General features: G+C 42.6%; 1 long non-coding RNA gene across 1 annotated transcript; it reads left to right on the top strand.

Annotated features, from left to right (window-relative positions):
* The first annotated feature begins 1341 nt into the window (after positions 1–1341).
* Positions 1342–25324, top strand: LOC141574796 (uncharacterized). The gene is made up of 4 exons (XR_012501943.1): positions 1342–2060; positions 19307–19875; positions 23132–23204; positions 24573–25324. It is a non-coding gene; the product is annotated as an uncharacterized LOC141574796 (long non-coding RNA).
* The last annotated feature ends 1485 nt before the right edge of the window (positions 25325–26809 follow it).

Genomic DNA, 26809 nt, shown 5'->3' with positions numbered 1-26809 from the left:
TGATGTCAGTGTCAGAGACTGAGACCCAGATGAGGTGGGGCGGTGGTGCAGGGTAAGGGGCTTGAGGATGTCAAGATGTTAATTCATTGGGGTCCTCAGGGTGGGGACCTTCATGTTCATTTCACATGGTGCCTGACAGAGCTAGACTTAGGGAGCTCACTGAGTAGACATGTGCTGACAACCTAGAGTCTCCTGTTTCCACATAAAGTCCCTGGTGTGAAACCAGCTGGCACTCTTTAGAGTCATACACCCTCACACCTGGGCTCTCTGTGTGCCTAGAGCCCAGTGACACCTTACCTCCCACTCCCCACTGCAGGACCCTTTGCACACCTGCATTTCCACAAGCTATAAAACATCTTCTCTTGCTGTGTGTTTACCCTATGAAAACTCATTGCCCTAGGAAGAGAGGCCTCACATCCTGCCCTTATTAAAGTGGTAAAGACTGTTGTTCAGAGAAGCCCCTGTCAGATCTCACAACCAACCAGGTACCTGTGCAAGAATTGATCATGCATCCCCCTCCTCCTTGTGTGCACAGCACCCCCCCAATAACAGACCCCACAAACTCAACCTTGGCCCTCGTGTAGGCACCTCTTGCCTGTGTGGCCTGATGTTGCCTATAGCAGTGTCCCTATTAAACTTTCCTAAACCCTTCTCAGATGCTGGTAATTCTTTACCAACCCAAGTAACTAGCCCGCCATTGTGCCCACAACACCTGAAACAGAATTGGCTAAATTATGCCGATTGATGATGCAGGTTAATTTGCTATAAAGGTGAAATCAATTGTTTACAAATAAAAGCAACATACATACTCACGGCAGGACTAAGAACTCACACGGATAACTAAGACCCTCCACGTGCATCCCACTGTGGCCTCAGGGCCTTTGCGCTGGCTGCTTTTCAGCCAGGATCTCTCTCTGCCTGCTTCTTAAACACCTCCAGGAATCTGCTCAATTTTCCTCCCTGACCTTATTTTTCTCCATGGAACATATCACCTCCGGACACTGTGCATATTTTACTTAATTTTCTCTGTGTCCCCCACCAGGCTGTCTGCTGCATGAGAATGGAGACCTGCCTGCTTCACTACCTGCTGTGCCCGGTGTCTGGAACCCGCCCAACACACAGTAGGACGTCAGCGAATGTGTGACGGGTGTGTGATCACTGTAGGCCACAGACAAAAGTCTTCCCAGCAGTGATGGTAAGAGTCATTCATTCTCTACTTACTGAGCCCTACTGTGCACTGGATACTGACCTGGGTGGAAGGCATGCAGTGGATGAGACACAGTGAGCACACACAGCATGTTAGGAGGGACACGTGTTCTGTAGAGCACACAGGGCTGGGGGAAGTCAGGAGTGCAGGAGTGGAGGAGAAGAGGGCGAGGTGGAGACAGTGGTGGCAGAAGAGACAGAGAGGTGGGGCCCAGGTCTTGCAGGGCTTGATGGCTCCTGTGAGGGCTTTTCCTCAGGGCAGCGAAACCATGGCTGGGCGTGGAGCAGGGGCCCGGGTCCTGAATGCTATGCAGGAAATGGAGAAGTTGTCTGCTGGGGAGATGTGCGTGGAGGAGGCTGTCCCTGTAGACTGTGCAGGCAGGGAAGGCTCCTCTGAGGGGCTGACATCTGAGCTGAGCCCTTGTATGGACCGTGTTTCCACCTTCTGTAGACTGGATGCTTTCGTCTGCCCTGCAGGCCTATGCAGGACACACCCTGTTCTCAGTCACCTGGACTTGGCCTCCTGCCTCCCTTGTGGGCCCTCCCACCCCAGAAGGAGTCCTTCTAGATCTAACGCACTACCTCCTCCACTGGACTTGGACTCACACTGAGCCACTGTCCACCTGCCCAACTCACCCAGAGTCAAGTCCAGACACTTGGGGGAGCCCCTCCACCCTAGAGCCCATGAACTTACTCAAATGGCCAGTCCTCAGCCTGCTCACATGCCTCACCCTCCCCTCCTGCAGAAACCCTGTGACAGATCCTGTCCACAGCACCCTGCTCCTCCAATCCTGACCCCAGGCTTTCCCATGGTGTGTGACCCCGCATGGGGTGCAGTCCCCTCCACAAGTCTGGTGAGTAGAAACTACCTTTTCTTTTTTCTTTTGTTAATATATTTATTTTTTAATTTTTATTTTATTGAGTTATAGTCAGTTTGCATTGTTGTGTCAATTTCCAGTATAGAGCATAAATTTGTCAATTGTGTTTACTCTTTCAAGAAACCATCTCTTGGCTTGATTTTTTCAAATGTTTCTAATATCTCTATTTTATTTATTTCCTCCCTGATCTTTATTATTTCCTTCCTTCTGCTTACTTTTGTTATTTTTTGCTCTTCTTTTTCTAATTCTTTTAGGTGGTAAGTTTGATTGTTTATTGCAGTTTTTCCTCTTTTTTGAGGTAGACCTGATACTCTCGCTATAAACTTCCCTCTAAGCACTGCCTTTTCTGGATCCCATAGGTTCTGTGTGGTTGTGTTTTCATCATCATTTGTCTCACTGTGTTTTTTTATTTCTTCTTTGATTTCATCATCCACCCATTTTTTTTTTAAAGCAGTATGTTGTTTAACCTCCATGCTGTCATTTATTTCTCCTTTATTTTTCTGTAGTTAATTTCTACTTTTATGGTATTGTGTTCAGAAAAAGTTGCTTCAAATATTTTCTATCTTCTTCAAATTGTTAATGCTTCTTTTGTGCCAAAGTATATGATCTATCCTAGAAAATGTGGTACGTGCGCTTGGGAAGAATGTATATTCTATTTTAGGGAAATATAATGTTCTGAAAATATTAACTAAGACAAATTGTTCTATTTTATCATTTAATTTCTATGTTGTCTTATTAAATTTATGTATGGGAGATCTGTCCAGTGATGTTAATGGATAGTTAAAGTCTTCTACCATGACTGTATTCCGATCAAATTTTCCCTTTTTATCTGTTATGTATTTAGGTGCTCCTATGTTGGGTTCATATATGTTAATGAGTGTAATATCTTCATCTATGACTCCTTTAATCATTATAAAATATCCTTCTTAATCTTTCTTTATAATCTTTGTTTTAAAGTCTATTTTATTTGAAATCACTGTTGATATTCCTGCTTTCTTGTCATTTCCATTTTTGTGGAATATCTTTTTCAATCCTCTCACTTTCAATCTATGTGTGTCCTTCTCCCTAACGTGGGTCTCTTGTATACATTGTATTGTAGATACTTGCTTTATTATCCACTCTGCACTCTATATCCTTTGATTAAAGCATTTAGTCCATTGACATTTATAATAATTATTGATAGATATGTGTTTATTATATTTTGAACTTTGTTTTGCAGTTGATTTTGTATTTCCTCTTTGTTCCTTTCATTTTCTTTTTGTGGTTTGATAATTTTCCTTTTTATTATCTTGGTGTCTTCTTAGTTTTGTGACTCTATTGTAACTTTTTGGCTTGTGGTTACCCTACTTTGTACATATATTAACCCATTACTATATCTGTTTGTTTTAAACAGATAGTAATATAAGCTCAAACTCATCCTACCAAGAACGAGAGAGAGAGAGAGAGAGAGAAACCTGTACATTTTCTTGTTCGCCTCCCCCACCCTTAATGATTTAGATGTCCTCTTTTATGATTTCATGTTTATTCTATTGTAATTCATTTTAGGAATCACCTTTCCAATCATGGTTTTCTCCTTTTTGTAGCATCCTGCTTCTTTTCTGTTTAGAGTAAGTCTTTCAATATTTCCTTTAGCATAGGTTTAGTGTTGCTAAATTCTTTTAGTTTTTGCTTGTCTGTGAAGTTCTTTATCTCTCCTTCTATTCTAAAGGATAGCCTTGCTGGATAAAGTATCGTAGGCTGCATCATTTTTTCATTGAGGACTTTGAATATTCCTTGCCCCTCCCTTCTGGCCTGTACTGTTTGTGTAGAGAAATCAGCTGAAAATCTTATGGGGGTTCCCTTGTATCTCATTCTTTGTTTTTCTCTTGCTGCCTTTAGAATCATTTCCTATTCTCAACCCTGGTCATCCTAATTGTAATATGTCTTGGTGTGGGTCTGTTTGGGACCTCCTTGTTTGGGACGCTCTGTGCTTCCTGTACTTGGATATCTGATTCCTTCTTTAGGTTTGGGAAGTTTTCAGTCATGATTTCTTCAAATACCTTTTCAATCCCCTTTGTTCTTTCTTCTCCTTCTGGGACCCCCATTATGAGTAGGTTGGCATGCTTTATGTTATTCCATAGGTCCCTTATATTGCTTTCATTGGTTTTTATTTGTTTTCTCTCAGCTGTTCTGTTGTCCTGTCTTCTAAGTCACATATTCATTCCTCTCAATTATCTAGCCTACATTTTACAGCCTTTAGCTCAACTCTCATCTCAGCAAATAAGTTTTCCAATTTTCACTGGCTCCTCTTTAGAGTTTCAATTTCGTTTTCTGACATATTCTCTGTCTCTATAGACAATCTCTTTTAGTTTCTTCAGTACTTTGATCACTCCTTTCTTGAAATCAACTAGTAGACTATCAATGTCTATTTCATTGATTGTTCTTTCAGGGGATTTATCTTGTTCTTTTAATTGAGAGAGGTGGCTCTGCTTCATCTTGCTTATATCTCTCTGGCACTTTGGCTTATGGAGTATCAGTTATCTACTGTCGTCCTTTAGGAGTTTATTTATTTATATAAAGTAAATGCAGAAATAAAACTAAGCACAAAGAAATTAGTTTTAAAAGCAGTATAATCAATAACAGAAGAACATATTGAAACAAGTTAACAATTGAGTTGCGATGAATTTTTAAAACATTAAAGGAAGAAAAATATTTGAGAACAGAGTATAATTATAACAGAAGAACAAAACAAAGATAAAAATGAAATTGGACAAATTGAAAGATAATAATATTAGTATTTTAAAAGAAACTTTTAAAAGGGATTAAAAATAGAAATATAAAAATTATTTAAGAAGTAACATTTAAAAAGTAAAAGAAAATGGAACAGAAAAAGAAGAGAGGATGTTCCCGTGGAGATTGTGTGCCCTTAATAATTTTATCAAGATGTCTTTCTTAAATAAGTGTGGTTGCCAAGTCTTACTTCTGTGCCTTTTGTCTGTTATCCCTTTGGTTACGGATGTGGCCGTTAACCTGTTAACCAGAGCCTACCCTGGCTATTGAATTGGGACTCCTATTTGTTTTGTGGTTGTCACAGCTCCTGCCCCTGCCTTGTTTCATGAACTCAGCTCATTGGTTCCAGAGACCCTCTGGTCACACCCTTGGTCTGTGCTGCTCCCAGTGCCTGTAGGTAGACATGTCACATCTCCTCCCAATGCTGCATCTTGGTGCTGCTCTCCTGCATGGTAGGTGGGCAGGGTGTGCCCCTTCCCAATGCCGTGTCCAGGTGCAGCAGTCCTGCACAGTAGTTGGGTTGGTTGCTCCCCTGTTCAGTGCTATTCCCCACTCCACATCTGTTCCACACTCTGTAGGTGGGCTTGAGGCAAATGGCCACACCAGCCCTAGTCCCTGCTCTTTGCCAGAACTCTGCTCCTTGTTCATTTGTCTTAGAGGTGCGAGTTCGTAGAGGCACCAGGACAGAACCTTCCTATATGTCTGGGGATGTAAGCAAGTCTGAGTCCCACCTATGAGGCTGCAGAACTGCGAGGTACATATTCAGGTTTCAACCCTGCCTCTGCCTGGGTGGGTATGATGGCTGTGGCTGAGCCTCATCTCTCTTCTTCTGAGAAATCACCAGTTATGTTGCCGTGGGTCAGCAGAGACAAAGGCAAAACTCCCCTTCCCCCAGGCAAGCCAGCAATGTTGCTTTGCTTTATTTTTTTCTTATTTTATCGGGGTCCCAGGCTGTTCTGCTCTGTATACAATCCAAGCAGTTGTCCACAGCACACTGTAGTCCCCCAGGGTTACCACTGTACATTCAACCAGAGTCTGCCTGGATCCAGCAGCCTGTCCCTTCCCATCCCTGATTCACTTCTAGGTTTGGGGGTTGTTGACACACTTTGTGCCCATGTAACTTAATTCTGTCAGTCAAGGCGGTTCTGTACACTTCTGAGCCTCAGAGGTTCCCTGTCCATCCTGCTGACCTCTCCGTTGGGAAGGGGGAGACCCAGTCAACCAGCACTATCCCTCCTTTGCTGCTCCCTCTTCAAAGGACCAAACCCAAGCCATTTTGCATTTTCGTCCTTCTTTTTTCCGTTTCTCCTACCAGATTGGTGGCACATTTTGTCTTTTGAAGATGGCAATGTTTTATCAAAGTTCAGCAGATGTTCTGAGTGGGTGGGTGTGTCTGTGAATGTCAGTCTTGGTGTATTTATTGGAGAGGATAAGATACAAGTATCCTTCTACTCCACTAACTTGGCCTTTCTCCAAGAATATGCACTCAATAATTTTGTCATAAGGTTGTTTTTAATTATGGGTGGTTGCCAAGTCTTCCTTCCATGCCTTTTGCCTGTTATCCCCTTTGTTGGTGGTGTGGCTAGTGTTCTGGTGGCCTGAGTCTGCCCTGGATATTGAGCAGGAGCTCCTTTTTTCCTGTGGTTGTCACACTCCTGCCCATATCCTGCTGTGAAAACTCCACTTGCTGGTTCCAGAGGCCCTCCAGTCGTGCTCCTGGTCTGTGTCCCAGCATCAGTAAGTGTGTGGTCTGCACCCCCACCAGATGCCTGGTCCCAGTACCACACTTGTGCAAGGTAGTTGGCAGGTAGCTCCCCTGCCGCATTAGGTCCATGCTTCATAGGTGGACTCAGAGAAAACAGCTGCACTAGCCCTCACCCCTGCTCTGTTCCAGAACACTGCTTCTTGTCCATTTGTCTTAGAAGAGCCAATTCAGAGAGGCATCGGTGTGTAATGGTCCCCTCTGCTTGGGACTGTAAACAAATCTCAGTGCCACCTATGAGGTTGTGGAGCCCCTAGGTAGGGATTCGGGTTTTGACCCCTCCTTCACCTGGGAACCTTGAACCAGAAAATATGGTGGCTATGGCTGAGCCTTGACTCTCTTCTCCCAAGAAGTCTCCAATAATGGCACTGTGGGTCTGTGGACACAAAGGCTACGGATCCCCTTCCCCCCAGGGCAGACCAGCAGTGTTGCTGTGCTTTTTTTTTTTTTTTTTGGATTTTATGGGGGACCCAGGCTGTTCTAATCTGTATACTCTCCCAGCCATGGCACACAGAACATTGCAGTCCCCCAAGGTTTCCTCTGTACAGTCAGCCCGAATCCTCTGCTCGACTCAGACAGCCTGTCCCATCCCACCTCTGCTGGTTCACGTCTAGGGCTGGGGATCATTGGGACTCTTTGTGCCCAATTAACTTAGTTCTGTCAAAGGCTATTCTGTACAGATCCGAGCTGCAGATGTTCCCTCTCCATCTTGCTGAACTCGCCATTGGAGTTGGGTAGACCCAGTGTATTAATGCTATTACTCCTTTGCAGCTCCCTCCTCATTGGAATGGTCCTGAACTATTTTCCTTTTTCTTCTTTTCTCCTAACAGATTTGTGGAAAATTTTATCTTTTGAAGAAGGCAATATTCTGTCAAAGTTCAGCAGGTGTTCTGGGTGGTGGGTGTGTCTGTGGATGTCACTCTTGGTGAATTTGTGGGAGAGGGTGAGCTCTGAGCATCTTTTTTACTCAACCATCTTTCCTCCTCCTTCACTTTTTCTTTTGATTGGAACACTTAGTCCATTGACATTTATAGTAGTTATTTTATAGATGTGGTTTTATTGCCATTTTGAAATTTGTTTTCCAGTTGATTTGGTATTTCTTATTTGTTTCTTTCTTTTATTTTTTTTTTATTTTTGTCATTTGATAAATATCTTTTCTATAAGTTTGGTTTCTTTTTGGGTTTTATGACTCTTTATATACTTCTGATTTGTGGTTATCTTGTCTTTCAAGTATGGTAACCCCTTACTTCATCTGTTTGGTTTTAGTTGATAGTCATGTAGGCCCAAGTGCATCCTAAAAAGAAAGAAGACAAAAAGAAAGAAGAAAAAAAAAAAAAAAGAAAGGGAACAAAATCTATATTCTCTTGCTCTCCTCTTTCACCTTTTATGATTTTGCTATTCTCTCTTTCTCTCTTTCTTTCTTGCTTTCTTTATTGACTTGCTGACTTATTTATATCTTCATGTTTTCCCTTGCAATTCACTGTATTTATTGCATTTCCAATTATGGTTTCCTAATTTCTATAGTTTCCTGTTTATATTTTATTTAGATTAGAACTTTCAATTTTTTTTTTTTAGCATAGATTTAGTACTGCTGAATTCTTTTAGTTTTGCTTGTCTATGAAATTCTTTCTCTCTCTTTCTGTTCTAAAGGAGAGTCTTTCTAAATAGAATATCCTAGTTTGTAGCCTTTTCTCATTCAGGACTTTGAATATATCTTGCCACTCCCTTCTGGCCAGAAGTTTTTATGTAGAGAAATCTGCTGAATGCTTATGGGGCTCCCTTGTAACTAACATTTTGTTTTTCTCTCACTGCCTTTAGAATATTTTCTTTATCTTTAATTTTAACCATTTTAATTATGATATGTCTTGGTGTAGGTCTGTTTGGTTTCTTCTTGTTTGAGACCCTCTGTGCCTCCTGTACTTGGATAATTCTTTCCTTCTTAAGGTTTGGAAAGTTTTCAGTCATGATTTCTTTAACTATTTTTTCAATCCCCTTTTCTCTTTCTTCTCCTTCTGGGACCCACTATTATGCATAGGCTGGCACACTGTATATTATCTTGCTTTAATTGGTATTTATTGGCTTTTATGTCTGCTGTATTGGGTTATTTCTTTTATCTTGTCTCCTAAGTCATTTATTCATTCCTCTGCGTTATCTAGTCTGCTTTTGATTGCCTGTAGTTGAATTTTCTATTTTTAACTAGCTCTTCTTTATAGTTTAAATTTTCTTTTCAAAGTTTTCTGTCTTTATTGATAGTCTCTTTTAGTTCTTTCAGTGTGTTGTTCATTCCCTTTTTGAAGTCTAGTAGACTATCAGTCTATTTTACTGATTGTTCTTTCAGGGGATTTCTCTTGTTCTTTTAATTGAAAGTGGTTCCTCAGCTTCTTTATTTACTTATATTTCTCTGGCTCTATGTATTTCTTCTAGACCCGTTTCTGAGCTGTGGTGTGTAGTAGGCAGTGTGGGAGCACTTCAGTTGTGAAGAAAAATAGGCAGATGTCCACTGGGGAGTTCCCTCTGTGGTTTTGTCTGTCACCTGTTATGCAGACTTACAAAGTACTATTTGTTGATGTTGACTTTATCCCTGCCTTAGCTATGGGAATGTCAGCCACCTACTCTGTTGCCCCTCAGGTTCTGAGCCCCAGGAAACATCAGTGCAGATCCAGCAGTGTCAGTCCCTTGGACCTGCCTTAGCAAGTGTGTATTCACACACATGAATTTGTGGTCCACTACAGGTTCAGCTCAAACCCCAATCCCGCATCCACATATGGAACCATACACCACCGTGTTGTAAATACCCTCACTGGCCACCCTTCTTGAGTCAGAACTCCACTCACTGTCTGTAAGTCCCAGAGGTGTGGATCCACAAAGTGACCAGAGAGAGCAAATCTACCCTCTCTGCCTGAAGCTGTAAACAAATCTCAGTCCCGCCTGTGAAGTTGCAATGGCACAGGATATGGATTCAACATTCAGCTCTGCCTTTGTGCAGCAGTGTTGGCTATGACCAAGCCCCATTTCTCTTCTCATGAGAACACACCAACAATGGAGCCAAGTGGAGAATGTGACTTTGGCACAGCCATGCGTCATTCCTCTCCCATTATACCAAAATTGGTGCTTTTTTATGAGGGTTTCAGTCTGTTCTGTTCCACACACACACACACACACACAGCCAGAGCTCACACTGCCCTCTAGTTTCCTGATGCTGCCTCTCTGCAGTGTGACCCAGCCCTCTGCCTGGGCTCTTCACTGACTCCAGTAGCCAGTCCTGGCTCATCCCTGCTAGCTCATGTCTAGTGCTGGTCATCACAGGGACCCTCTATGTCAGTTCCCCAGTTCTGCCTGCCATGCAGTTGCCACTGTCTCCTCCAAACCTTGGAAGCTCTGCTTCTTTCCTAGTTGATCTCCCAGCTAGAGAGGTTGTGTCCCAGTGTGAGGGTGCCTTTCTTCCTATGCTACTCTTTCCCTGCAGGATCAGTCCTGCACTGAATTTTTCTTTTTTCTTTTTATTCCTTACCATATTTTGTGAGAATCTTCCTGTATTTCAAAATGAGAGACAGTCTGCCAGAGTTCAGGTGGCTTCTGTGCAATTCAATGTTTTTGTAGATGTAATTCTTTGTGTATTTGTGGGAGAGGTCAAGCTGTGAGTCTGTCTACTCTGTCATTTTGGCTCCTTCAAATTTTAAAATAGGGCTAGGTCTTTCTTAATTACTCTCAACAAGCTATTGTAGTTTCCAGCGTACATGTCTTGTAATTTTTCCTTGCCTCTATTGGATGCTGATTCAGAACATACACAACCTTCTGGAAAAACATGTCCCACCCTGCCATTTGCTGCCAACTAGCTGGCCTGTGTCTGAGTCACCAAAAAGTTTTGTTCTTTATCTGATTCTTAATTCTTTAGAATTTATCATTTTACTCTCATAAATGCTGATTGTACTTGTAACAAATACTTTAAAATAAAAATAATAAACTTTATGCTGTGGATGCAATATGAATGAATCTCAAGTAACATATGCTTTAAATACCTTAGAATTAGTAAAGCAATATAGATACATTATGAACACTTGAAATGTTGCCTAAAGGAAAAGTGCAGAGATTTGCAAATCCCACCCCCAGAAGTGACCATCATGAATGGCTTGATGAACATCTCTCAGTCTCTATCTCTCTTATTCTCTCTGCCTCTGTCTCTCACACACCACAAGATTCATTTACATCTATGATGATTTGACACATATGTGGTCATAGATGGAATCTGGGATGTAGATGATGGATTAACAAGCATCCAAACTGAGGGCTTCCTTGACATCAGGTAAAGACCAGCAGTCATTTTTCCAGCTGCACAACAATCATTCCTCCATGTGAACCAGAACTGATGAATCCCACCCCCTCTCCATGAACATTAGTGTTGCTTCCAATCTCCTACTAGTTAAACGAGAACTGTGATGAACATCCTTGAAAAGACATCTTTGAAAAATTGTGCAAGAATTTTAGTATGATCAACACTAAGCATCAGCACTACTCGGAAAGGGGTGAACTTGTGGAACTGTAATTCATCCTGCATACTGTTCTCCCAGAGAGGAGTGTCTGCTCACTCTTCCCTCCAGGGGATCTACTGTGGCCTCTGCCTCCTCATGTTGTCACTAGAGCTGGTTGTCACCAGGCTAAAGTCCTGCCAGTGTGATGGTGACCAATGCTGTCTCCAAAGTGTGTACATCTGTGTGCATCCTCACTTGAGAGGTCAAGCACCTCTAATATACACTGGCCACCTGCATTGCCTCTTGTTGGAATTGCATGTGTTTGTTCTGTTTCTGTTTAGAACACAGTGTTTCAAGAAGTTTTTGGACCACAGGGATGTGAAACCTTTCTCTGACATTAGGTTATGAAAAATGATTTTTCCAGGTTGTGGTTTGTCTTTCATGGCTTTTGAATATTAGTATTTTTTATTTTGTAGGTTATGTTTTGCCACAGGAAGAGCTAAGCATCTCCCTTCTGGCTCTGGTTTCACACATAGAATAGCAGTGCCTATCTCGAGATTATGCACATAGTTACTAAATTTTTCATTTTGTACATCTCATGTTTAATCCACCTGGGTTTCCCTTTCAGATAACCAAAATGCTACTTCAAGTAAAAAAAAAAAAAAAAAACATTCCCTTGTTAAAATATGAGAGCAGACACAAACAGCCATCTTTTGTATGATTTCATTGATAGGGAACATCCAGGGTAGGGAAAGACACACAGAAAGAAATAGGATTAGGGCTTGTCAGGGGCTGGGGGAGGGAGAAAAGAGAATATGTGCTTTGGATACAGGGTTTTATTATGAGGAAAGAAACAGTCTGAAACTAGACAGTGATGATGGTTACACAGCATTGTGAATGCACTTAATGCTCCTGAATTGCACAATTTAAAATGGAAAAACATCTAAATTTTATTATTGTAAACTTAAAACATAAAAAAAAGATACTCTAAATGACATGAAAGAAAACAAGGAAATTACAGAAAAAACAAACAAAAATGATGCCAGGAGAAGGGAAGTAAAGTTTGGGTCTGCGAGTGGGTTGATTCTGAGAATTAGATGACAGTGTTGGTGTTTGCAGAGGCATCTCAGCCCATAGGGGTGGTGATGCCTGAATTGGCTCTGGGTCTCATAGAAGTGTGTGTGTAGGTGCAGGAGGAGCTACAAGATCAGGCTCAGGGTCTCCCTGCAGGACTGGTAAAGTAACCTGTCTCTAGGTCTCCTGTAGGGCTAGTCTTAAAGTCTCCCTGCAGAGCTGGTGGGATGTGACACGGTTCTGTGTTTTTTGCAGGTGCAGGTTCGGGTTCCCCTGCAGGGTTGGTAGAATGGGACCCAGTCCTGTGTCTCATGCAGGATCCAGCTCAGGATCTCATGCAAGACCAGGCTCAGGGTCTCCTTGTAAGGCTTGTGGAATGAGACCCCATCCTTTTTCTCCTGCAGCAGCAGATTCATGGTGTCCCTGCAAGGTTTTGCAATTTCACCCTACTGTGTATCACCTGCAGGAGCAGGCTCAGACTGTCCCTGCTGGGTTGATGGCATATGACCCATCTCTGATTCTCTGGCAGAAGCAGGCTCAGGGTCCCTCTACAGGGCTAGTCAATTTTGTTCCAGTCCTAGGTCCCTTGCAGGTGCAGGATTGGGGTCTTCTTTCAGGGCTGGTGAAATGTGACTCAGCTGTTGGTCTCCTGCAGAAACAGGCAGAGTTTCTCCCTGCAAGCCTTGTGGAATGAGACCCAGTGCTGGGTCTCCTACAGGAGCATGCTTGGGGTCTCTATGCAGGGCTAGTGGAATTGGACCTGGCTAATGGTCTCCCTGCAGTCCTGTTGGAATTGGTCCAATTCTTGGGTGTCTTGAAGTTGCAGGCTCTAAGTCTCCCTGCATTGCTGGTGAAATGTGAGCCAGTTGTGGTTCTCCTGAAGGAACAGTCTCAGGGTTTCCCTGCAAGGCTGGTGGATGGGACATAGTCCTCGGTCTCCTGGAGGAGCAGGCTCTGTGTCATTTTAGAGCTGTTGCAATATGACCAATCTCAGGTTCTCCTGCAGGAGTAGGCTCGGGGCCTTCCTGCAGGGCTAGTGGAATTGGACACGGCTCATGGTCTCCCTGCAGTGCCATTGGAATTGGTCCAATTCTTGGGTCTTTTGAAGGTGTAGGTTCTAAGTCTCCCTGCATTGCTCATGGAATGTGACCTGGCTCTGGGTCTTCTGCAGGAGCAGGCTGATAAATTACCTGTAGGGCTGGTGGAATGTGACATGGCTCTTAGTCTCCTGCCAGAGCTGATTCAGGGTCTTTCCACAGGGCTGGTAGAATTGGCCCCAGGCCTGGGTCTCCTGCATGTGCAGGCTCAGGTATCCCTGCAGGGCTTGTGGAATGTGACTGGGTTTCTGTTTCCTTCAGGGGCAGGCTCAGACTCTCCTTGCAGTGTTGCTGGAATGGCACATGGCTCTGAGTTTCCTGTAACAGCAGTCTTATGTTCTTCCTACAGGGCTAGTGGAATATGACTCAGACCTTGGTCACTTGCAGGAGCAGGCTAGATTTCTCCCTGCTGGGATGGTGGAATCAGACCCTGTCCTGGGTCTTCTGCAGAAGCAGGCTCCAGGTCTTCCTGCAGGGCTGTTGGAACATGACCCCATCACTGGTTCTGCTTCAGGAGTAGGCACAGAGTCTCCTTGCAAGGATAGTGTAATTGGACCCAGCTCAGGGGTCACTACAGGGCTGATGGAATGTGACCTGGCTCTGTGGTTCCTGCAAGTGTAGGTTCTGTGTCTCCCTTCAGGGTTGGTTTAATGGGACCCATTCCTGGGTCTCCTGTAGAAGTAGGTTCAGAGTCTCCCTGCAGGGCTGGTGGAATGGGACCCATCTCTGGGTCACCTGCCAGAACAGATTTGGACACTACCTTCAGGCTGGAGGAATTGGGCCTGTTCTTGCATTTCCTGCAGGAACAGGCCTTGGGTCTTCCTGGAAGAATACTGTAATATGACCCATCTCTGGTTCTCTTGCAGGAGAGGCTCATGGTCTCCCTGGAAGGTTAGCAGAATTTGTCCCATTCCTTGGTCCAAGGCTCAGGGTATCCCTGCAAGGTTGGTGGAATGGGACCTAGTCCTGTGTCTCCTGCAGCAGCAGGTTCTGTTCTCTTTGCAGGGCTGGTGGAATGTGACTCCACTCTGTAGTATTTTTTGCAGATGCAGGCTTAGGGACCCCACCAGAACTGATGGCTCTTAGTCTCCTATGGGAGCAGGTGAGGGATTCCATGCTGAGCTGGTGGAATTCGTCCCAGTCCTCGGTCTCTTGCAATTGCAGACTCAGTGTCTCCCTGCAGGGTTTGTGGAATATGACTTGGCTGTGGGTATCCTGCAGGAGCAAGCTCAGTGTTTCCGTGCAGGGTTGGTGGAATGAGATCTAGTTCTGGCTCTCCTAGAAGAGGAAGCGGGGTTCTCCCTGGAAAGGCTGATGGAATTGGACTGGGATGTCTGTCTCCTGCAGGAGCAAGCCTAGGGATTACCTGCAGAGCTGGTAGAATGTCACACAACTCTTGTTCTTCTGCGGGAGCTGGCTCATGTTCTCTGTGAAGGGCTTGGTCTCCCCCAGGAGCAGGTTTGTAGTCTCACTACAGGGCTGGTGTTATGTGACCCACTCTGTTTTCTGCAGATGCAGTCTCAGTGTTTGACTGCAGGTTTGGTGGAATGGGACGAAGTCCTGGGTTTCCTGGAGTAGCAGGCTTACAGTCTCCCTTCTGGGATATTGGAATGTGGCCCAGTCATGTGTTTCCTGCTGAAGTGGCCTCAGGATATCCCTGCAGGGCTTTTGGAATTGTACCTCGCTCTGTATCACCTGCAGGATCAGGTTTGTGCTCTCCCAGCAAGGCTGGTGGATTTGGACCTATTCCTGGGTCTCCTGCAGGAGCAGGTTTTCAGTCTTCCTGCAGGGCTTCTGGAATATGACATATCTCTAATTTTCCTGCAGGATCAGGCTTGTGGGTCACCCAGCAAGGCTAGTGGAATTGGACCCACTTCAAGGTCTTAGTGCAGGGTTGATGGAATGGGACCCAGTCCTGGGTCTCCTGCAGGAATTGGCTCAGTGTCTCCCTGCAGAACTGGTGAAATTAGACCCATTCCTGAGTCTCCTGCAGGAGGAGGCCCTGCATCTTCCTGGAGGGATGGTGGAATATGACAGAGATCTGGTTCTCCTGCAGGAATAGGCTCAAGGTCTCCCTACAAGGCTAGTTGAATTGGACACATTCCTGGATCCATTGCAAGTGAAGGCTTTGGGGTCTTCCTACACAGCTGGTGGAATGTGATTTTGCTCTGAGTCTCCTGCAGGAGTAGGCTCAGGGCCTCCTTGAAAGATTGGTGAAATGGGACACAGTGCTGTGTCTCCTGCAGTAGCAGGCTCAGGTTCTCCCTACAGTGTTGGTAAAATTGGACCTGGCTCCAATTCAACTGCAGTAGCAGACTGAAGGTATACCTGCATGGCTGGTTTAGTGTGAAGGAACAGCAAGTCTTAATACATTGGCCCACTCCTGGTAAAACTATAAACAGGGCTTGGTGCATGGTCTCTTGTATTGTCTGAAAAAGCCCCTTGAGATGTGTTGATTATGATGACCTCTTCCAAGAACTTGAACACTTATAGAATCTCTGCCAACTCACCTTGTTTAGACTGAAGGAATCTGCCTTTCATCAGTTCTTGGAATAGGGATCAACACAAAATGAAAGAGGGAAGAAAAAATTACCAATCTATCTATTAAGAAATCAGCTGAAGACATTAGAAAATTCTCTTGCAATGCACTTGTTTCTATTTTGGTGCATTTAGAATCATTTCTTTATTATCAACTTTGGCCATTTTAGTTAGAATATATATTGTTGTAGGCCTACTGGGGTTCATTATGTTTGGACCCTCTGTGCTTCCTGTGTTAAGATAGCTGGTTCTATCTTTGGTTTAAGAAAATTTCAGTCTGATTTCTTCAAATATCTTTTCAAACCATTTGTCTTTCTTCTTTTCCATGTGGGATCCCTATGAGTCATAGACTGGTATGTTTTCTCTTATCCCAGGTTTCAGTTGCATTGCTTGCATTGGTTTTCAATTGCTTTTCTATGTCGTGTTCTGACTGACTGATTGCAGTTATCCTGCTTTCGAAGTCACTTATTTGTTCCTCTGCATTATCTAGTCCGATTTGGACTGTCTTTAGCTTAGCTATTCTCACCATTGAGTTTTCTGATTATATTTGGCTCATCTAAAGTGTTTCTCTTTCCATTTATACTAGCCTGCATTTGTATTCATAGACTCAAGATTTCCTTCAGTGTTTTTATGTCCTCCCTTTTCAAGTCATGTTCTAGTAAATTTTGGTGGTCTAATACATTGGATGTTCTTTCAGGAGACTCCTGTCTTTTGAAAATTTGGAATGGTTCTTTTAATTTTATTATATCTCTCTATCGCTATGGGTTAAGGATTATCAGTTATCTATTATAGACTTGAACAGCTTTTGTAAGTGAAATCATTTCTGTGCACATTTAGTATTAATGCTGTGAGGATTGTTTTTGGTATGTAATGATGCCATGCATTCCTTCTGTGTCTGTTGCCTGTTATATCTATGATTGCTAGTGTGGTTTTTGTTGTGGTGAATACAACCTATTCTAGTAAAGTTAGCAGAGTGTCATTTTGCTTAAATGCTTATCATAGCTCTGACAGTGCTGGGACTAGTAATTTTTGCTGGAATACAGGCTTCCAAATGGTTTCTGGGCTGCCAGCTGGATATGTGGATAGGGAATGGTTCCAATACACTCTCATGAAAGTGCATTCATCCTTACTATTGCCACGGAAAAGTCAAAATTTTATAATGGGTTCCCTCAGGTTCTCTGCAAACAAAAACAAAAGTGGAAACAAATCTAATGATGTCACACATTAGAACCTGTTGAAGCGTGCAGTGCCACAGTTGGGTCCTTAGTGTAGTACTGGGTCAGCACCACAACTATTGTTGCATTAGCATGTGGTAGTCAAGTCTGATGGAAAGGCTTCAAATTCACATATTGTTCAGCAGATCTCTGCTCCAAGAACTCTTGCAATAAGGCATTGGAACTCAAAGGCAAGCATGGGGCATTTGAAAAACCTCTGCTTTGGACAATAAGAAATTTCAATCCTGCCTATGAAAGTTGCAGATCCTTGGGCTATAGAATCTGATTTCAACAATAAATTGCCCTGGATTCTAGAAACTAGATGAAGATGGCTCTGAATGAGAACCATTTCTCCTTTATGGAGAAAATGAGCAATTATACCGTGGATGTGGAAAGACTGTGATTAAGGCCCTGGGTTACTAAGCTAATCCACAACACATATGCCAGCAGATTTAATATTAAGGGAGGACCCAGGCAGATCTGTTCTCTAGATAGTACCAACCACAGCCCAAAACAATCTCCAAACCCCTGGGAATAAATTTGTGACATCAGCCACAGCCCTAACACACAGATTCCACAGGCACTGCTAGCTCAAAATTAACAGGTGGAGTATTGGTCTGGGAATGAATTGCAGAGAAATTTTGTGATTATTGCTTTCAGATATGTCAACCAAACGTCCACTATGCACTCTTTTAACCCTCAGCACATTGTCTTCCATCTCAAATGACCTGTCCACTTTAGAGTGTGCATTCCAGTAAAACACAGTTTCCCCTTTACTGCTCCCTCACCAAAGGTCAGGTCCTGCACTGATTTCCATTCTCTAATTTGCCTTCTACTCTTTCCAGGTTATGTGAGAATTCTTTCTGACTTTTGAAGTAAGAGATGTTTGGGCATTATTCTGCAGGGTTCCTGGGCCAAGGGCTGGGAGAGTGTATGTTTATCTTGCTGTATACATGGGAGAGAGTGAGCAAAGTTTGCACTGGTACTCTGCCAGTTTGGCATGGATAAATTAACACAATTTAGTCATAACTCACAGACACTTGATTCTTGTTTAGCTAATTTTCTGTATATCAATTGTGGGAGGATGTGTCCGAAAACTCCAGGTCTGACAATGTGTTCATACCTCATTGCAGACTTTCAAATAATAAACAGAATTAAATTACATACATGGGAAATGTATCAAAATAAATACAGTTTTAGAAACATACTAAATCTAACTATAAGACAGAGTTGCCAAATTTAGGTACCAGCTTGAAATATCCAAATAAGAAAAATGCACAGAAACTATAAATTAGCAGCCAAAAGTCAAGAAGGAGGCAGGTCAACAGTTTTCTCTTGGTGCCTCCAGCACTAACAGAAACAATGAAATTATTCTTAGAACCATTAACAACCACAACCCTAGGTTTCCATTGTGCATGTGGTGCCCTTTCCTAATAATGCCACATACTGGTCAATGTTGGCGATTCAAGGGGAAAAATTATTATTTAGGAAACCACAAAGAAACCCAAACAATGTATTTTTACATAGGCTTGGTTTCAATAGCACTTAGAGATATTATAGATATGAGAACACTGCCGCAGCTTTGCTAGGCTATTGAGAATCATGTGCTCTTCTATCAAAGATGAGAATGTTTAATTGACTAATTATGTTGAGAAAAGCAATTTAACCCAAAAAATACAGCAATCACATTATATCCTGCTCCTGGGACTTGACAAAAGGGAAAAGACGGTCCACAAAAGAAGTGTCACTACATATCTATCCCAACAATTACACTTCATTTCAATAACTGAATTATAATAGTTACAAATACTATTTTGACAAAATGAGGATAAATAAATATCCAAATTCAGGCAAAAAATTCACTCACTTACAAAACTCCCTTCACACCAAAGTAGACATAAGCCCAGCATTTGCTGAATCTAGGGGAAGATCATCATTTCAAAGTGTGAGCGAAGAATTCAATACCAATCTATTTTAGTCGAGAGTAGTTGACAATGGAGGAGTTCACTGTTGTGCACAGAATGTGAAGGAGGAGGAACTCTGATACAAGGAGGGGCTTGCTCAGCTCCTACTGGCTTCATTGCAACTCAAGTGCTGATTCTTTGAAATGGATACATGAGGGGAGGGGAGGGAAGAGCAAGTGCTTGGTACCAAGGGCCAACCCTGGGAAAAGGCTTACCTGTGCTTCGTGCTTGGTCGTCTGAGTGGTTTATAAATGCCCCTTGGGACATGTGGATTCTCACGACCTCTTCCAAGAACATGAGCGCTTTTATCATCTCTGCCATCTCTTCTCTTTTAGACGTCAGTAATCTTGGACCCGTTCTTGGAGCAGAGAATTGATTACCTTCCTAATGTGCACGTTGACACTCCATATGTTTCTGCCAGTATCAGCGAGGTTCAATATGTCTCATGAATGTCTTTTGAGCCTGGTATTCTCAACAGAAGTCTCCATGCCAGTATTCTCCATTGTAGCAGAACAACTCTCATCAATGTGTTCGCATCTCACCTCAATTCGTGCAGCCAGCTTTTCTGCCAACTTCCTTCATGTCTCCTATAAAGTCAAATTCTAAAGGACAGGGCAAGTCTGAAAGAACCTCGGAGCCTCACCTGTAAGATGATGACAGGCAGATCTTCCACTATCTGCCCTTTCAGATTCTGGAAACTGACCCGTGAACTCAGGCCATTGCGCAGCACGAGTATCTCGAACTTAAACAGATTCCAGAAAAAGAGACTTAAGCCAAGCTCCATAGAGGGCGGTACCGCCTCCATGACACTGATCCACCCACAGAATTCTGCCCAGTTACCTTGGATCCACCAGCCACAACAATCCTGGCGGAACACACCAAGATTCCACCTGGAATCCAACCGGTAACTGCCATCCCCAATGGTTGCTGCATCTTGTCAGTTTTGGGGGAGGGGCTGCATCAGACGAGAGGTTCCAAAGGTAAATGTGATTCTCTCCATTAGCGTCCCATGATCAGTTTTTTCTTCCCTCTATCCTTTTGTACAGAACTGTATACACAGTACAAACGGAGGGAATTCTGTCCATGTTAAGTTTATGGTTTCACACGTCTTTAAACTTTCTAACATTTAACATTACACAAAGACCCACTATAAGAATCTTTTGTTTGTGTAATATCCATTCACCCACAATGCATATCCGTCTGTTGCATTTCTGCTGAAATACACACTCTCTCAGAACATGGATCCATTTGTTTCATGGGGGCTGAAATTCCTAGAAGTGAAACCAATCCCAGTGTGCACTTTCCTGTCTGTCTCTTTTGCTCTTAGTACAGTTTTGCAGAGCTACTTGTCTTTGTTATAGGTGTATGCCATTTATTCTCTACGTAGGGTTGAATATGCCATTCATTGATCCTGTTGGAAGACTTGTAATCCTATATCACGGACTATGACTCCATCTTATTCAAAATCGGCATTTGGGTTAGGTCACGATATGCTCTTTGGAATCAATATTTATGAATATTAATGCACACGTCTGTGTTCTGAATACATGTGTGTTGATTACATGCAAGCCTCGATACTGGGTCAATGCAGGCTGAATGATCCTTGACATCACTTTGAGTAATTTATTTTGAATTATCATGTTTCCTTTGGATAGATGTCAGCCAACCGTACACTTTTTGTGTTTATTTGTTTGACTGTTTGCTTGTTCTTTGTTTTGCAAACACATTACGCCATGAATCTCTCCGTTTGCTTCAGAGAGTTATGTAAGCTGATTTACTTAGTATAGTGCAGAAAATCACCTATGATTTCCTGCTCCCCACTTCCATCTTCAGGATTTTGATTTCCTCATTGCCTTCTTGTTTATTCTTTGCAACTCTTTGCTCTTCTTGCATTTCCAATAATGGTTTTCTTATTTACATTTCTACTTGCTACTTTTCGATTCAGGGTGGAATTCTCAATCTTCCTTTAAGGCTAAGTTCCTAACTGCTGAATTCTTCTAAGTTTTGCCGGTCTGTGAAATTATCTAGCTCTGCCTTTAATAGGAATGGCAGTCTTGTAGCATAGGCTACCATAGATTGCAGCTTTTTCTTATTCAAGATTTGGTCTATGTCCTGTCACTCCTTCTATCCTGCAATATTCCTTTCGAAATATAAGCTGAAACCCCTCTGGAGGTAGTGTTGTGACTAAGTTGTTTTCCTCTAGATGCATTTAAAATCACTCGGTAGATCATGAACTTTGTTGATTTGAATAATACTGCTGAATGTAGGTGTATTGGGTTTCCAACTCCTTTGGTATGTGTACTTTCTGATTTCGTATACCTCATTCTTTCTTGTCTTTCAGCAAATTACAGTCTGATTTTTCTACAAATATCTTTTCAGACTTTTTTGTTAATCTTGCTTTTCCATCTGGGACTCTTACGAATCTTACTCTTTCATGCTTTGTCTTAACCCAGGCTTCAACAGCAAAGTTTGCATTGGGTTGCACTTCTTTTTCTATGTCTTCTTCTGATCGAGGGATTTCTGTTCCCCTGTCTTCACAGTCTTTCACGAGTCCGTCTGCATTATCAAGTCTGCTTTGGACTGACTTTAGCACTGATATTATCTCATCCTTGATTTTTCTGGTATTATTTGGCTCGTTTTTAGAGTTTCTCTTCCCCTTTCCTGGATAACTGCCTTTTGTGATTCTGAGACACTGTTGTACTTCATGTTTTCCTCACCTCCGTTTTCAATACATGCTCTGGTAGCGTTTTGCAGTCTAGATGTTTGAAAGCTTATTTTTTGGGCCTTCAAACTCTTTGGAACTGAAAATGGTACTTCCTGTTTCTTTTACTCTACTTCTTTATCTCTACTGGTCAAGTAATATCAGATATCTAATATAGATTTATAGGGCTTTGTTAAGTGAAAATTTTAGACCATTGGGTGTACAAAGTTCCATGATATTTCTGTGAGGACAATTTTCCCTAGGCATTGATGCCATGTCCTGTTCCTGTGTGTGTTGTCTGGTATATCTCTAATTGCTGGTGTTGCCTTTGTTGTGATGAACACACAATATAATTTCAATTAGTAAAACTTCGTTTTATTGCACTTACCTCACAATTCTGAAAGTGCAGAGTACACTTCCTGTTCTGGAAATGAAGCTTAAAGTTTTTCAGCTCGGCATTCTGCTGTATGTCATATTGGAGTCTTTCCAAAACAGCAAATTGAGAGTGCGCTTGTGCTTTCTATTGCCATGGGAATGTCCCAACGTTACCAGTTCTTCCCAGAGCTCCTCTGTCTAAAGAAACACCAGTGGAAGCATATGTATGGATGTCATACATCAGGGCCTGCTGGAATGATCCCGCAGACCAATCTTTGTGTCCTCTATGCAGTACCATGTCAGTGCCATCCAAAATGTAGCATCTGCATTTGGGAGATAATGCTGAAGGAAATGCTTCAACTTCTCACGTTGTGGACTTTGACCACTATTCCTTGATCACTCATCCTTGGGTCATGGGTGCACGAATGCAACCACAGAGCTGTACCGAATTCTCTTCCTCAAACCAATCTGTAATCCCTGTCCAGGTTATGACTGTAGCAGATCCTAAAGCTTTTAATACTGATTTCAAACCCAAGGGCCACTGAATCCCTCAGACCAGATGCACGACATCTCTGATTGAGCCCCACATGTGCTCTATTGGCAAAATGCCAAATTGATCCTGGGCCTGCAAGATGCAGTGGATGTGGCCATGGCACATATTGAAAAACTCAACCTCACACGCCAATGTGGTTGCTTTCTTAATGGGGTAACAGGTCGGTTTGCTCTCTTGATAGAACCCACCACAACCCACAATGCACTCCAGATCCCTGAGACTCAGCGTGTGCCATTATCTGTAGCTCTATAACTCATTTTCTGCTGCCTCTGCTGGCTCAAATTTGGCAGATCGGATCTTTGTCTCAGAATCAATTGTGAGAATATTTTGTGCTGATTTCTATGAGTTACGTCATCCAAGCATCTGCTGTGCACTCTTCTAACACTCAGTGCATTACCTACAATCCCATCTGTGCTGTCCGCTTGAGAGTGTGCGTCCAAGTAAAACAGAGTTTAACCTTTGCTGCTCCATCAGCAGGGGTCAGATCCTGCACAGATTTCCATTCTCTACTTTGCCTTCTCCTGCTTCCAGGTTTTCTAAGGCCTCATCCTGTCTTTGGACGTAACAGACCACACTTTGGAAAGTGTCCTGTGCCAAGGGCTGGGTGAGTGGATGTTTACATTGCTGTGTACATGGGTGGGAGTAAGTGCAGGTTGCACTGGTTCTCTGCCAACTGGGCATCGATAAATCAACACTTTACAGATATAATTCACAGAATTGTGATGTTTGTTTATCTCTGTTTAATATGCAGCCATGCTGGGAGGGTTTGTTCTTAGCCTCCAATTTTCACATTGTTTTGATAACTCAGTTGCAATTTTTAAGAAGGTTAATAGAATTGATTTACATGTTTTGGGATTTATAAGAAAATGAAGGTAGATTTTGAGACATACTAAATCCACCTAGATGCCAGACCTATCAATTTTGTAACATTATGTCAACTATAAGAAAAATATAGACAGTTATAAAATAAAATCGCTATCCAATATGTTGATGGGGATATGTCAACTCTTTACTGTTGAAAACAATACCAACAGGAATCATGAAGTACCTATTGGAACCACGAAATAACCGAGAACCTGGGTTTCCCTTGTGCATGTGGTTCCCTTTACTCCCAATGACACATACTGACCAATGTTGGCATTTCAAGGGGTAACATTCCTCTTTAGGAAAATACAAGAAAAACCAAACAAAATTATACATTTAGGCTTGATTCCAAAGCACCTAGAGGCATTTTAGCTATGAGAACCCTGCTGCAACTATGCTAGGCAATTGAGAACCATGTGTTCTTCTATCATTGATGAGAACGCTTAATCATCCGATCATATTGGGTAAATCAATTTCACACAACCAAGTGTGCACCCCCATGATATCTTGTACCCAGAGCTTGTCTGAAGGGAAAGACGCCCCACATAACCTGTGTCTTTAATGTCTTTCAAGACTTTTACAGTTCAGTTCAATATCTGACTTATAATATTTGACTATACTGTCTTGAAATACTGATGCCTAATACATATTCAAGTTCAGTCAAAGATTCCCCTCACATACCACACTTCCTTCACCCGAAAAAGACTTAACCACAGTATTTGCTGAATCTACGGGAAGATCATCATTTCTTTGTGTGAGCTGAGTATTAAATTCCTATCTATTTTAGTCGAGAGTATTTGACCTTTAAGTAATTCACCATTCTTCACAGAGTGTGAAGTTGGAGGAACTCTGATTCTAGGAGGGGCTTGCTCTCCTCCTACTGGCTTCATTGCAGCTCAGGATCTGATTCTTTAAAATGGATGACTGAGTGGAGGGGTGGGAAGTGCAAGTGCCTGATAGCTATGCCCAAACCTGGGAAAAGGCTTACCTGGGCTTGGTGCATTTTGGTCTGAATGGTTTGTAAATGCCCCTTGGGACCTGTGGATTCTCATGACCTCTTCTAAGAACATGAGCGCTTTTATCATCTCCACCATCTCTTTTCTTATAGACATCAGGAATCTTGGACCCGTTCTTGAAGCAGGGATTTGAGTAACTTTCTCAAGAGCACGTTGACACTCCGTATATTTCTACCAGTATCACCGAGGTTCAGTAGGTCTCATGAAAGAATTTCGAGTCTGGAATTCTCTAGAGAAGCCTCCATGCCGGTATTCTCCATTGTAGCAGAACAACTCTCATCAATATGTTCGCATCTCAGCTCAATCCGTCCAGCCAGCTTTTCTGCCAGGTTCTCTTCGTGTCTCCCATAAAGTCAACTTCAACAGGACTTGGCAAGTCTGGAAGTAACTCAGCCTCACCAGTAAGCTGATGACAGGCAGATATTCCACTGTCTGCCTTTTCAGATTCTGGAAACTGACCCGTGAACTCAGGTCTTTGGGCAGCAGCAGGAACTCAAAGTTGCACAGCTTCCCGAGCAAAACACCAAAGCCAAGCTCCACAGAGGGCGGCAGACCCTCCATCACACTGATCCACCCGCAGAATTCTGCCCAGTTACCGTGGATCCACCAGCCACAACAAGCCTCGCGGTACACAGCAACATTCCATCTGGAATTGCATCTGGTAACTGCCATCCCCAATGGTTGCTGCATTTTTTCAGTGTTGGGGAGGGGCTGAATTAGACTAGAGGTTCCTAACGGAAATGTGATTCAATCCACTGGCGTCCAATCGTCCTTTTTTCTTCCCGCTTTCCTTTTGTCCACACTGTATACACAGTACAAACGGAGGGAAGTGTGTCCATTTTTAGTTTATGTTTTCAAACGTCTTCATATTTTCTAACAGTTCACAGTACACGGAGACCCACTAAAGTAAAGTCATGTTTGTGTAATATCCATTCACCCAGAATACATATCCGTCTGTTGCTTTCTGCTGAAACATCCACACTCTTAGAACATGGATCCATTTGTTTCATGGGGGCTGAAATTCCTCGAAGTGAAACCAATCCCAATGTGCCCTTTCAAGTCTGTCTCTTTTGTTCTTAGTACAGTTTTGCAGAGCTACTTGTCTTTGTTATAGGCTTATGCCATTTCTTCTCTACGTAGGGTAGAATATGACATTCGTTCATCCTGTTGGAAGACTTGTAAGTCTATATCACGTTCTATGAACCAATCATATTCAAAACCGTCATTTGGGTTGGCTCACGATATGAACTTCTGGATAAGTATCTATGAATAGTAATGCACGAGTCTGTTTTTGGAATTCAAGTGTGTTGTGTACATGCTAACAGCGATAATAGGTCGATGGGTGCTGAATGATCCTTGACATCACTTTGAGTATTTTGTCTTGAATAATCATTGTTGTTTGGTATATGTAAGCCAACTGTAACCATTTGGTGTTTGTTGGTTTGTCTGATAGTTTTGATAACACATTAGGCCATGCAACCCTCCATTTGCTTCAGAAAGTCATGTAAGTTGAGTCACTTAAGATAGTGCATAAAATCAACTATGATTTCCTGGTACTTTCTCCCATCTTTAGGATTTTGATGTCCTCCTTGCCTTCTTCTTCTTAATTCTTTGCAACTCAGGCTCTTCTTGCATTTGCAATAATGGTTTTGTTATTTCTAATTCATCTTGCTACTTTTCTACTCAGGGTAGGATTCTCAATTTTTGTTTTAGGATCACTCTCAAACTGCTGAATTCTTTTAAGGTTTGCAGGTCAGTGAAATTCCCTAGCTCTGCCGTTGTTATAAAAGGTGGTCATTTGGCATACGCTACCCTAGATTGCAGCTTTTTCTCATTCAGGATATGGTCTATGTCCTGGCACTCCTCCCCGTGCTGCAAAATGTCTGAATAGCTATCAGCTGAAACCCCTCTGGAGGTACTGTTGTGACTAAGTTGCTTTCCTCGAGGTGCATTTTACATCACTGGGATGATCATGAAATTTGTTTATTTGAATTCTACAGCTGCTTGTTGGTCTATAGGTATTCCACCTCTTTTGGACGCTGTGTACTTCCTGAATTCGTATAGATGATACTTTCTTGGCTTTCAGCAAGTTTCATTCTGATTTTTCTACAAATTCCTTTTCAGAATTTATTATTTTATCTCTTGCTTTTCCATTTGGGAATCCTATGAGTCCTATACTTACCTGCTTTGTCTTAACCCAGGATTCAACATTGATGTTAGCGTTGGTTTGCACTTGCTTTTCTGTGTCTTCTTCTGATGGAGGTATTTCAGTTCAGCTATCTTCAGTCATTCACAAGTCCCTCTGCATTATGTAGTCTGCTTAGGATTG

The sequence above is a fragment of the Camelus bactrianus genome, chromosome 23 (assembly GCF_048773025.1).
Source record: "Camelus bactrianus isolate YW-2024 breed Bactrian camel chromosome 23, ASM4877302v1, whole genome shotgun sequence".
NCBI classification, from domain to species: Eukaryota; Metazoa; Chordata; class Mammalia; order Artiodactyla; family Camelidae; genus Camelus; species Camelus bactrianus.
Note: the sequence above shows the minus strand (reverse complement) of the source record. Positions and strands in the feature narration are given on the sequence as shown.